Source organism: Amborella trichopoda, chromosome 11, assembly GCF_054954075.1.
Source record: "Amborella trichopoda isolate Santa Cruz 75 chromosome 11, AtrichopodaSantaCruz75HAP2 v2.0, whole genome shotgun sequence".
In the NCBI taxonomy this organism is placed as follows: Eukaryota; Viridiplantae; Streptophyta; class Magnoliopsida; order Amborellales; family Amborellaceae; genus Amborella; species Amborella trichopoda.
The window spans coordinates 30179445-30192866 of NC_142346.1; positions in this window are offsets into that span (position 1 = coordinate 30179445).

Genomic DNA, 13422 nt, shown 5'->3' on the forward strand with positions numbered 1-13422 from the left:
AAAATGGAAGCTCGAATATTAAATTGCAAAGATTCAGAGAGTTGAGATTGCAATCCAAGAAAACTAAAGTGTTAAATTACAGTAAGTTTAAAATGTGTACTGGACTACACACTACACACTCTCTTGAACTTCAAAGCAAAGAGGAATTACGATGTCTAGAACGCAAGCAAAAGATGTTTTCTTGGGGCTTGGTTAGATGACAATTAGTTTTATCTGGAGTAGACTATCTTATCTAAGCTAATATGTTCTGGATAATATTATTTTTGTTGATGATTTGGTATGCAATTTTTCTTACGTTTAATATTATTTAGTTATTTAAATTGTTGGTCATTTTCAAGTATTTTTTTTAGGGACTTTTTGGGAAAGCTTTCTATGTCCTCTTGCAACATAGAAGTTCTATCCTCCCCTACCATCCAACTGTCAATTTTTTATCAAGAAAGCCACTCACCGTTGATCTTAGAAGTTCTATCCTCCCCCTACCATCCAGCCGTCCATTTTTTATCAAAAGAGCCACTCACCGTTTGATCTTAAATCTGATGTTTCAAAGTATTTTATTTTTAGTTTTTTTAATACAAATTTTCTGAATATAAAATTTGGTACGTGCCATATTCTCATTGGGGCGCACCTATAAAAATTACTAACAATAATTTTTTTATAAAATATAATGACCAAAATACCCCTTGAAACTTTCAGGGGTATTTTGGTCATTTTATTTTATTGAAAATATTTTTTTTTATATATTTTTCGTTAGTGCGAGTTTAATAAAGGAATGGGTGTCCAAAATTTGGTGTCAAAACAGTTTATAGGAAAAACATTAAAAATAAAATAGTGTAGACACGTGACATTGTGATTGGGGTAATCTTAGCCCTCCATTAAAAAATGGACGGTTGGGTAAGGAGGAGGATAAAACTTATATGTTGTAGGGGAAACATAGAAAGCTTTTCCTCTTTTTATATCTATTTCTAGCTAAACTTATGCAACTTTCAGCAAATAAATTTGAATAAAGTAAAAGAACCTTTTAAAAAGATAAACTCATATGTTAAATTGTCTATAAGTTTACCACAAATAACTTCATGATGGACATTGCTAAACAATAGATAATTCATTATCATGATTAATTTTATTGAAACAAAAAATGAATACATCCAAAATCCAAACAAGCCCTTGGTGCAATTCAGTGAAGGATTTTTGTTCATTTAAATTTTTTTTTATGACTTTATTATCATTAGATGAATAATATTAATAAAGGAAACAAATGATTTTGATTTACTGTTTTAGATCTTAAAATCCACCAAATGACTTGAAGGGGACTCATTTTGACCATATCTAAGGCGAAAATTGAATTTTATTATTTTTAGGATGGATTATTAGGATGAAGTGAGGGTGTTTGCAATTCTTTAGGTCATACAAATACCACAAACATAGTTTTCTAGAATTGCAGTTATATTAAATTACAATGACATGGCCACATGAAATCACTCTCCATATATATATATATATATATATATATATATATATATATATATATATATATATATATATATATATATATATATATATATATATATATATATATATATATATATATATATATATATATATATATATATATATATATATATATATATTTTTTTTTTTTTCATTTTTAACATTGTTTATCTAATGATAATAAATCCATTTAAAAAAAAATGAAAAATAAAAATTCTTTTAAGGTCTAGATCTATGCATCTTATCAAAATGGACGGCCTATGTTAATTGGGCTAAAAACATAATTTCTAGGTCGTGTTTTCAAACTTTTTTTTTTTTGTTGTGATTGTTCATTATAATAAAAGAGTGTATATTCCAGAATTTGGATCAAGCAAATGGCCCTAACATGGTTTTTGAAGACTGTTGCATTATATTACTCTACAACCATTGTATGAAATCACTGCATATATATATATATATATATATATATATATATATATATATATATATATATATATATATATAAGATTATCTCACTAGCTCACATAAATATACGAGCCCAGCTGCCCAAATTAAATTTCGGCAGATCTGACGGTCACAACCTCATTTCGTGTTTGAATTTTAATTTTTTTCTACTGATCCAAATAACTTGAAATTTTAGGTTGTAATATTCAAAAATAAAAAAATCTAATAAAAATATCAAAACAATAATTTGCAAGAAATAAATTGATAAATGTTAAACGACCTAATATTAATTGGGCTAAAGACATATATTTTAGGTTGTATTTCCCTACTTTTTTTTTTTCTTTTGTGATTGTTCATTTGAATAAAAAGAAAGTATATTCCAAAATTTGGATCAAACAAATGGCTCTACCATGGTTTTTGAAGATTGTTGCATTATATTACTATACAACCATTGTATGAAATCACTGCATATATATATATATATATATATATATATATATATATGGTGCAGTTGGTATACAGATGCATCTGTAGGTGTAGAGAGGTAAGGTGCACCTTCAAATTTTATCATGGTATATAATTTTGATGTAAAATGTTCTTAGGATTATCTCAAAATCTATTTTTATATCTAATTATAAAATTTTAAATGTAAAAAATGGTTCAAATCAAGTAGATCTATAAACATATGGAAATCTTGAAAATAGACGATGTAGATGACCTAAAATATTTTTATTTTTCATATTCATACATCTAGATGTCGAGATGATCAATCAAAGGATTTTTCAACATTAAAACTACCTTTTCCGATGGATTTTTGACGGGCATCTGTAGTTCTACATTATAAGGTTACATCCTTATATAAACTTTTTCTATATATATATATATATATAAGATTATCCCACTAGCTCTTATGAACATATTAGCCCAACATCTCAGATTGAATCTAGGCCGATCTGACGGTCACGACCTCATTTCATGTTTGAATTTTAATTTTTTTTTCTGTAAATCCAACTTGAAATTTTAGGCTTGTATTATTTAAAAATAAAAAATCTAATAACAATATCAAAACAATAATTTGCAAAAAAGAAATTGACCAAAATACCCCTGAACAGTATCAGGAGTATTTTGGTCAATTTAGTTTTAGGAATTATTTTTTAAATATTTTTATTAGGTGCACCTTCATGAGAGGAACACATGCTTAAAATTTCAAGTTATTTGGATTCGTATAAAAAAAACTTAAAATTCAAATACGAAAAGATGTGATTGTCAGATTGGCCCAGATTTAATCTGGACCGTTGGACTCATATGTTCATATGAGCTAGTGGGCTAATCTCTCTCTCTCTCTCTCTCTCTCTATATATATATATATATATATATATATATATATATATATATATATATATATATATATATATATATATAACAAATAAAGCCAAAGAGAAGGTTCCTGAACATGAAACCTTAATGCTTCAGGAAGAATTTGATGAATCAATATATGATACAATTGAAAATAGAGAACAAACATTTAATCAATCTATGACATCTAGTCTACATACAGATGAAATCCAAAGAATTATATATCCCAAAAATTAGAAACCTGCAACAGCCTTACCATATCATAAAAGACCAACACCTGTTGATATCCAATTTGAAGAAACTTTCATATCTAATACTTCTTCCTATTCAGGAAGAACTTTAGTAAACTGGAATATAGATGGCATCTCTAAACATCAAAATCTTAGATATTATGAGACATATGACAATGTATGCATCTGCATGCAAAATGGTAGGAACCCATGATCAAGAAATGGCAAAAGCTATAATCTGTGGGTTTACAGGATGGTTACGTGGATGGTGGGATCTTCATCTCCCATAATCCATTAAAAAATAAATATTAAATAATACACGACAATGGGCTGCTAAAAAAGAACAAAACCAAGATGTCTTGTATACGGAAAGTGATGCTGTCAATACACTAATTTACACTATTACTCTCCATTTTATAGGAAATACAGCTGTCTTAACATTTAAATCCGAAGATCTTTTATCTAATTTAAGATGTCCAACTCTATCCCATTATAAATGGTATAAAGATATATTTTTTTCTCGTTTATTACTCAGAGAAGATAGTCAGCTTGAACATTGGAAAGAAAAATTCATAGCTGGCTTACCTTATTTATTTGCTGAAAAGGTAAAAAAACGTCTTAAAAATAAAAATAGTGGTATAATAAATTATTCTAAATATACGTTAGGAGAATTATCTGCTGAAATATGTGCTAAAGGATTAGCATTATGCACAGATATGAAATTAAAGAAACAACTTGATAAACAAAAAATGACTGGTAGAAAAGAATTAGGCGATTTTTGTGAACAATTTTGGCTACCATATAGAAAAAGATAAAATTTATAAATCTCATAAAAAAATACATAGATCTAAACAAAAAGAAAAATATCATTCTAAGAAATATAAACATAGAGAGAAAAGAGTTCACAAAATTGTTCACAAAAATCGCCTAATTCTTTTCTACCAGTCATTTTTTGTTTATCAAGTTGTTTCTTTAATTTCATATCTGTGCATAATGCTAATCCTTCAGCACATATTTCAGTAGATAATTCTCCTAGCGTATATTTAGAATAATTTATTATACCACCAGTTTTATTTTTAAGACGTTTTTTTACCTTTTCAGCAAATAAATATGGTAAGCCAGCTATGAATTTTTCTTTCCAATATTCAAGCTGACTATCTTCTTTGAGTAATAAAAGGGAAAAAAATACATCTTTATACCATTTATAATGGGATAGAGCTGGACATTTTAAATTAGATAAAAGATCTTCGGATCTAGATGCTAAGACAACTGTATTTCTTATAAAATGGAGAGTAATAGTGTAAATTAGTGTATTGACAGCATCACTTTCCGTATACAGGACATCTTGGTTTTGTTCTTTTTTAGCAGTCCATTGTCGTGTATTATTTAATATTTGTTTTTTAATGGATTCTAGGAGATGAAAATCCCACCATCCACGTAACCATCCTATAAACCCACATATTATGGCTTTTGCTATTTCTTGATCATGGGTTCCTACCATTTTACATGCAGATGCATATATTGTCATATGTCTCATAGTATCTAAGATTTGATGTTCAGAGATTCCGTCTATATTCCAGTTTACTAAAGTTCTTCCTGAATAGGAAGAAGTATTGGATATGAAAACTTCTTCAAATTGGATATTAACAAGTGTTGGTCGTTTATGATATGGTAAGGCTGTTGTAGGTTTTCAATTTTTGGGATATGTAATTCTTTGGATTTTATTTGTATGTAGACTAGATGTCATAAATTGATTAAATGCTTGTTTTTTATTTTCAATTGTATCATCTATTGATTCATCAAATTCTTCCTGAAGCATTAAGGTTTCATGTTTAGGAACCTTCTCTTTGGCTTTATTTGTAATATCAAGTTTTGCTAGTTTTGATATTAGTTGATCCAATAATGTTTTATTATCATCTTCAATAAGAAATTTGTTTTTATTTAGTTCGAGAGGAGGTTTGAATAATAACTGTTTGGGTACAAGAATGGATGGAGCTGGAGATAAAAGATTTTCAATTCGTACTGTTTGTTTACCTAATGTTTGTAAGTAAAGATTTGTATAATTATTTTGTTCAATTATATGAGGAAGTAAGTCAAATCTTGTGACATCTGAAGTAGTTAATTTATATGGGGTTGCTGTAGTTTCTTATACAACGATTTGAGTAGAACTACTTGATTCCTCTGTATCTTTTTCTGAAAGGTTGTTTACTAACGCCTTTAATGGTGAGACTTTGTTTTGGAGGATGGATACAAGTAATTTCTTTGCCACCAGTAGTATTAAATTTAGTAAATTGGGATTCAAGAGTATTTACTTCAAAATCAGGTATTTTAATATTTTTATCACTACATATTTTTCTGAACCAATAAAAGAAATATATTGTTGTTTTCTCCTTTTTAATAAATGTATTAAACTTTTTATGGAATAATTCTATTAATCTAGGTTCAAAAGTATTAAGATACCAATGCCGAATATGTTTGTTTTCCTCAGATAAATAATGATTTGTAATATGAGTTTTATTGATTTTTTCTTCTTTTTGAAGAGTTAATATATGAAATTCTGATTCATCAGGTTCATCTTGGGCTAGTTTATATTGCGGAATAATAACATTTTCAGATGTTCTAATTAATCTTTGAATTTGTGGTTCAGATGTTTGACTATTTCGGGATATAGGTCTTTGTTCGGATGGCACTGGTCTTTGAGGAGGTCTGTTATAAATCGTAACAGAACTTCGAGTTGGTTCTATTCTATTTGGTTTAGAAGAGATATTTGAATCATCTTGAGTTAAATGATTTTGATCATTTGTAAATTGTATTTCTATATTACCATCATTATGTTCAAAATCCTATCCAGAATACTTTGGACAGGACATTGTAAAGGTTGATGATCATTGTGTATTGACCATGATTGTGGTAGAACTATTTCTGACCAGGATATAGTTTTGGGAATGATAGTATTAGATTTTTCTATATTTGTTTGAAATAATATAATTTGTCATCTAGTATCTACTTGTAGTACATTAAGACATAAAGTAGTCATAACTTTATAATAAAGTTGATATATTATAGCAATATTTTGGGATCCTATTCTCATGTCAAATCCCTGTGCTTTAAGATTTAAAGATAAAACATTTAAAATATTAGGATCTGTTAAAGATACAGAATAATTTGGAAAACAATTAAAATATATTGGTCCACTACACAGACTGGACTCCACCATTCCAAGTAGTGAATCAGAAAACTGATTATGCTTCGTATCTCTTAAGCATATAAGGACAGAATTGTTAAGTCCTAATCGTGTTAATGGTTTAACTGCAATTTGTATTAAACCAATATGTAGATATTTATAATTCTTATTTTTATGTTCTTGTAATATTTTATTTGATAAGAGTTGAAAGTCTTTCTAGTTCGTAGTAACAGACAAAGTTTGTTCTACTGTTTTTATAGCATAACCTATTTTAAATCAAATGTATTTTTTTTATAAATATTAGAGATAGGTACTTTTAGTATATTCCAATTTTGTATTTGGCTTTCAATATCATTTGTCACTACTTCTTTGTTCTTAATTCGTAGAGTATTACTAGTTTGACTAACAGCTTTATCTGTGAGATTTCTAATAAAATTTTCCATTTGTAGGTTGCGGATGAGTGTTATCTGGACAGTCCTCTTTGACTACCTCTTATGTCTGTTTCGACCTCAACGGCTCTTCTAGCCTTAACGGTCTTTAGACTGGGTGTGTGAGCGTCTCTAACCTCAACTCTCGGACCAACTTTCTTAAATGGACAATTTTCTTAGAGTTCCTAAGATGAAGTTGTTTTTCAGACTAATGATCCTCTACCAACTATGAACAGTGAACAAGTGCGAACTGGTATGGCTCTGATACCATAAACGCGCTAAGATCAACCAGTTTAGGTTAGGTCATATAAATCCATTTTTAAAACTTTATCGTAGGAACATGAACAGAGTATAATTATAATTGATTAATTGTTATAAGATTCCCATATAATAAAAGAATAAAACTATTATAAAGACAACAGAGATTAAAGAAATATCTAAGACAATCCACGAAGTATGAGTTGAATTTCTAATTTTAATACTGAATACTAATTTATATTGTATGAAGAATAAATAGAGTGATCGTATAAAAACTTATAGAATATTGCAACTCACTGTTTACAAATACAATAACTGGAGAAGATACTCCATTCAGAAAGACAGTAAGAGGGAAGAGAAGAGATATTACAATCACACATCTAAAATTACAGAGTATTAGAGGTTACCAACTGTATGTCGTTTATACAGGACTGTTATGAAAGCAAACCTACTGTATGAGAATTTACAGTAGTAAAGAAAGGAGAGAGAGAGAGAGATGAGGAAGAGATGACTTAAGGATGTGATGAAGAAGGTCTTCTCGAATGGCGTCCTTGAAACTCGACCTGCTCTCTTTGTTGAAGGAGGTGGTATTTATAGATGCAGGGGTGTGTAGATGTGCAACAGGTGGACGATTGGGATGCGTCTGTGATTCATCCTTATCTTCAGGTGAGCTGGCTGAAGGTGATGGCCGAAGGAGATGGAGTGTCGGTGGTGATGAAGCGTCGGTGATGTGATGTAAAGATGCTTGATGAATAAGGGTTGTTGTCGTGACGCGGAAATGTCGGGGACGTGTCGGAAATGTGGTTGTTTCTTAATGGTCGACGAAGGATCGATGAGGGCACTGATGTGACAAATATTTAGTTAAATCAAAACAGAATCTTTGACACTATAGTTGGGGTCTTTTCTTGCTACGTGGCGATCGCTAGGGTAAGGAGTTACTATGCAAGGGAATATTTACTGTAGTTGGGGTCTTGTCAATTTAAAAAGGAATCTGCTTTTAGTCATATCAAAAGTAAAGATAAAGTTGAGGTCTTGTCTTCTGATGAGCGAGGTCTTGTCTTCTGATGAGCCGGGTCTTTGGTTCAGCCTTCGGGTTTTTGGCTAAAATCTTCGAGGAGAGGATTACCAGACTGAACTGTTTCTTCTGATGTGGTAAGTATTGTTGAAGGATCAGCAAAGATTGCAAAGAGTTGTTTTTCTATAGCTTCGAGTTTAGCATGGGGATGAGCTTGTTTCATTTTTTTAATATATGAAGAGAATGTATTTAGGGTAACAATATTATTAGCAGGAGTATTATCACAAAACTCTGAGAAAGGAGGAATCCTCTTGAGTGGAAGAAATTGTGGGTTAGTGCTGAATATATCCCACCATTTAATTTTTATAGTTTTCTCGAGGCGGGGAATGTATTCAAAATTATTTGAAGTATTTTCATTAATAGCATATTCCCATTTGACAATCCATGGGATCTGGTATATGGCCATAAAATACAAATGATAGTCGATTTGATCAGAACAAGTATTATGCTCACAGAATTTAGTTTGGAAGGCTTGAAAAGCATTAGGTAGGATTTGGGTAGAAGATCCCCAAATAAAGAATCAATGACGGAACCAACTGGGGAACCTTTCAAGTATGGGCATTTTGAATTGAATATACCATGAGTGGAAATTATTTGGATTTTGGTAAAAGAAGACTTTATGCCAAGCTTCAAGATATTCTGTATATCGATAATATTTATATTGATATTTTGTATTTGATAAATTTTTTCATTGTGTTGGGTTATTACCTCAATCTTCATAGGTCAAGAACTTTTTGATTTGTAATTTGGAATAGGCATATAAATTGGTATTGCCTTGGAAAAAGTGGACAATTGATGCTGAACCTGTTTCCATTAAAACAAACTCATATCATTCTGTAGTTTTGATGCCATTAAGAGGACTTAAATGGTTTTAGAGATACAGGGGAGCTAGTTTATTTGGGTTGATATGAACATGTTTGTCATTAATGATAATATCGGCCATGAAAGCATTGTCAATATATACTGACTTGGTAGAAGAGGAGGTTGATTTATATGAGATTTGGGCTGGAGAAAAAGCAAGACTAGAAGAGGTATTATGCTGTGGACTTTGGATAAAATATTCGGGTACATTGGTAGATTGTAATGGAGACATGGGTTGTAGTGGTAAAAAAGGTTGGCTGAGCACTGGGAGCTCAGATGGATGTAAAGGAACCAAGTCCATAGGGGTTTTCCCCTTAGATTTTTGAGATGTATTGGTATGCATATTCTTATTCTTATGAAACAGTTGTCCGTAAGGGAGTGGCTCTTCAGGTGGAAAAGGTGGTAAGGTACGGCCTCCCTGCAAAAATTCACGGGTAAGAAAATCAGGTAAAGAGTTAGAAACACAGTGAAGATGTTCAATGGAGAAATCAAAAGCAGATAAAATGACTTGCCAACGGACAAAGATTTGTTTGGAAACGAGATTTTGAACATCCTTTTGCAGGATAGCCTTGGCTGCTTTGCAATCAGTTCGAATAAGAAACTGTTGATTAAGAATATCACCTTGAAATTTGATAACACAATGTATAATAGCAAGTAATTCTTTTTTGACAGTAAAATAATTCTTTTGTGTGGGATTCCATGCTTTCGATGTAAAGCGAATGAGTTAATCTTTGGAATTCATAGATTGTTTTAATATTCCGCCTAATCCTATGTCAGAAGCATCACATTCAATTATTTTAAAGCCAGTTGGATTAGGTAAAGTTAAACAAGGCAATTATTTAGCTTTCAACTTAAGTCGTTGAACAACAATTGTATGAAGATCCGTCCAAGGTGGAGGATTCTTTTTGAGTCTATCATATAAAGGTTTTGCATCAATAGCAAGATATTGATAAAAATCACTAATATAATTTAAACATCCTAAAAATATTTGAAGTTCGGTTTTATTGAGGATGTTATCAGGGAATTTATCATTAAATAAACTAGATCTATCAATGGGAATGATAATTCGTTTGAAAAAAATTGATATTTTTAGCAGAAACAACTAATCCAGCATGTTTCACGGTATTGATAAAATTATTCAGATGTTTAAAATGTTGATCTATTGAATCAGAGTATATTAATACATCATCAATGTAGACTATCATAAATTTATGATAAGGATTAAATACATCATTCATTATTTTTTGAAATTCAGATGGAGCATTTTTAAGACCAAAAGGCATGACATTCCATTCAAATTGGCCGAATGGTACATTAAATGCTATTTTGTATTTATCCTCTTATTTAATTTGTGTTTGCCAAAACCCTGACTTCATATCAAATTTAGAAAAGATGACTGCATTTACAAGTCTGTCTAATAAATCTTTTTTATTAAGAATTGGATATCTAATCCATTGTAGAACTTTAGTAAGAGGTTTATAATTAATAACTAAATGAGGAACTCCTCTTTCTTTTTCAGCATTTTTATTTACATAAAAAGCTGAACAACTCCAAGGAGATTGATTAGGTCTTATGAGTTTTTTCTGTAATAGATCCTCTATTTCTGTTTTACATGTTTGTAATAGTTCAGTATTCATTTGAATTGGTCTAGCCTTTGTTGGTATTTTCTTTTCATCAAAATTAGGCTCATAGGGTAAACTAATAATATGTTGCTTCCTATTCCAAAATGCATTAGGTAAATCATTACATATTTCTTTTTCTATTAATGTTTTAAGGGCCTGTATTTTTTGTATTACTTCAAAGGTTTGTAATTTCTCACATATTATTTTATATTTGATTTCTATTTGTAAAGAACATAGAGAATGTTCTTTTTGTTGAATAATTGTTTTGACAGTATTGATTTCTTTGATTTTAGGTTTATCTAAGAATTCGAATTGGATTGTAGTACCATGAATATGTGTTTCTATCCCTGTATGAGTAATTGTCATGGGATAAAGTAAAGTTAGAAAAGGTGCACCAAGGATAACAGCTCGACTTAATCCTTTAACTATGATAAAAGGGGTTGGAAAACAATGTCCATTATTGCAGATCATGGCATTTGATAATTTATATTTAATATATAATCGACTACCATTGATAATTTATATTTAATATATAATCGACTACCATCAGCAGCGTTTAAGATTTGAGTTGTTTTATCAAAATATTTAGTAGGTACTAATCATTCATTGAGACAGTTTAAATCTGCGTCAGAGTCTATTAAGGCTAAAGATTGGAAGTCATATTCATTATTGATTACAATTTTGATTAATACAAACCATGTTTGAGTAATTACTTTATTAAGTATATTGACAGATGTAGTATCGTCTTCCTTTATTTTGGCTCCTGAAGATTCAGGTGTAGTTTTATGATGTTAAGTATGGACTAAATTATCAAATTCAATATCATCATTTTTAATTGCTGTTTCTGAAGCGTTATTTTGTAATTCTAGTATTTGTATCTTATGTTTTAATTGAGATACTTCACTTTTAATATTTTTGACCTCTGTTTTGAGGTCAGAAGAATATAGATGGAATCTCCGAACATCAAATCTCAGATACTATGAGACATATGACAATGTATGCATCTGCATGCAAAATGGTAGGAATCCATGATCAAGAAATAGCAAAAGCCATAATCTGTGGGTTTACAGGATGGTTACGTGGATGGTGGGATTTCATCTCCCAGAATCCATTAAAAAACAAATATTAATGTTAGGCTCATTTTTTCCTATGAGCTAGTAGGCTCAACCTAGCATCTTCCGTATATATAAAAAAATAATATTCATGTAAAAAAATACTTTTACAAAATATAAATTAAACAAAATACCTCGAAAATATTTCAATGGTATTTTGGTCAATTTATATTTTACGAATTTTTTATATATTGACCAAAATAAAAAATATATAAAATAATAATAATAATAATATATATATATAATAATATATATATATATATAATAAAAATATAAAAAAAATAATTCGTGAAAACTATTTGACCAAGTACTCCTGAAAATTTTTGGGGGTATTTTGGTCAATTTATTTCATGTAAAATATTTGTCATAGATTCGCCTATTTTTTATGAACACACATTCTAAATTTTAGATTATTCCGAGCTGTAAAAAAAAAATGAAAAATGAAAAATGAAACACTGCCAGACAATCGTGACCGTGTGATGAACATTTGACGGTGATGAGGGTAGGCAAAATCACTATATATTTTCACCGATGGGTGCCTAGAAGCGAAAATGAACAGTGATTTCGCCTACCTTCATCATTGTCCAAAGTTCATGGCATAATCACGATTGTCAGGTAGTGTTTCATTTTTCATATTTTTTTTTTTACAAATCGAAATGATCTGAAATTTGGAGCGTGTGCTCATAAAAAATAGGCGAATCTACAAAAAATATCAAAAAAATATTTTACATGAAATAAATTTACAAAATACCTCCAAAATATAAATTGACCTAAATACCACTGAAAATTTTCATGGGTACTTTGATCAATTTATATTATGAATTTTTCTTTTATGTTTTTATTAGATTCTCTTATTTTTTATGAACCCACACTCCAAATTTCAAATCATTTCGATTTATAAAAAAAAAAATGAAAAATAAAATACTACCAGACGAGTATGATCGTACGATGGACTTTGGACGGTGATGAGCATAGGCGAAATCAATGTTCATTTTTGCCTATAGACGTTGCGTAGTGTTTTCCATATATATATATATATATATATATATGAAAGCATCTATGCAACACCTATGGGCGAAAATGATCAGTGTTTTCTCACATAGGCTCATCACCGTCCAAAAAAATTAGGCGGCGTGTATTTTTTTACCACCACAGACCTAGCATGCCCGTGGTGCTTAAGAATTCACACAGAACCGTAACAAACGGCGCCATCCATTGCGGGTCCGTTCAATAAACCGCCACAGGCATAACTCGTCTGTGCCGGTGGAAAAACACTATAACATTTCGCCTATAAACGTTGTTTTAGGTTTTTTTTATATATAACCAATGATTTCATGCAACGGTTGTATAGTAGTACAATACAA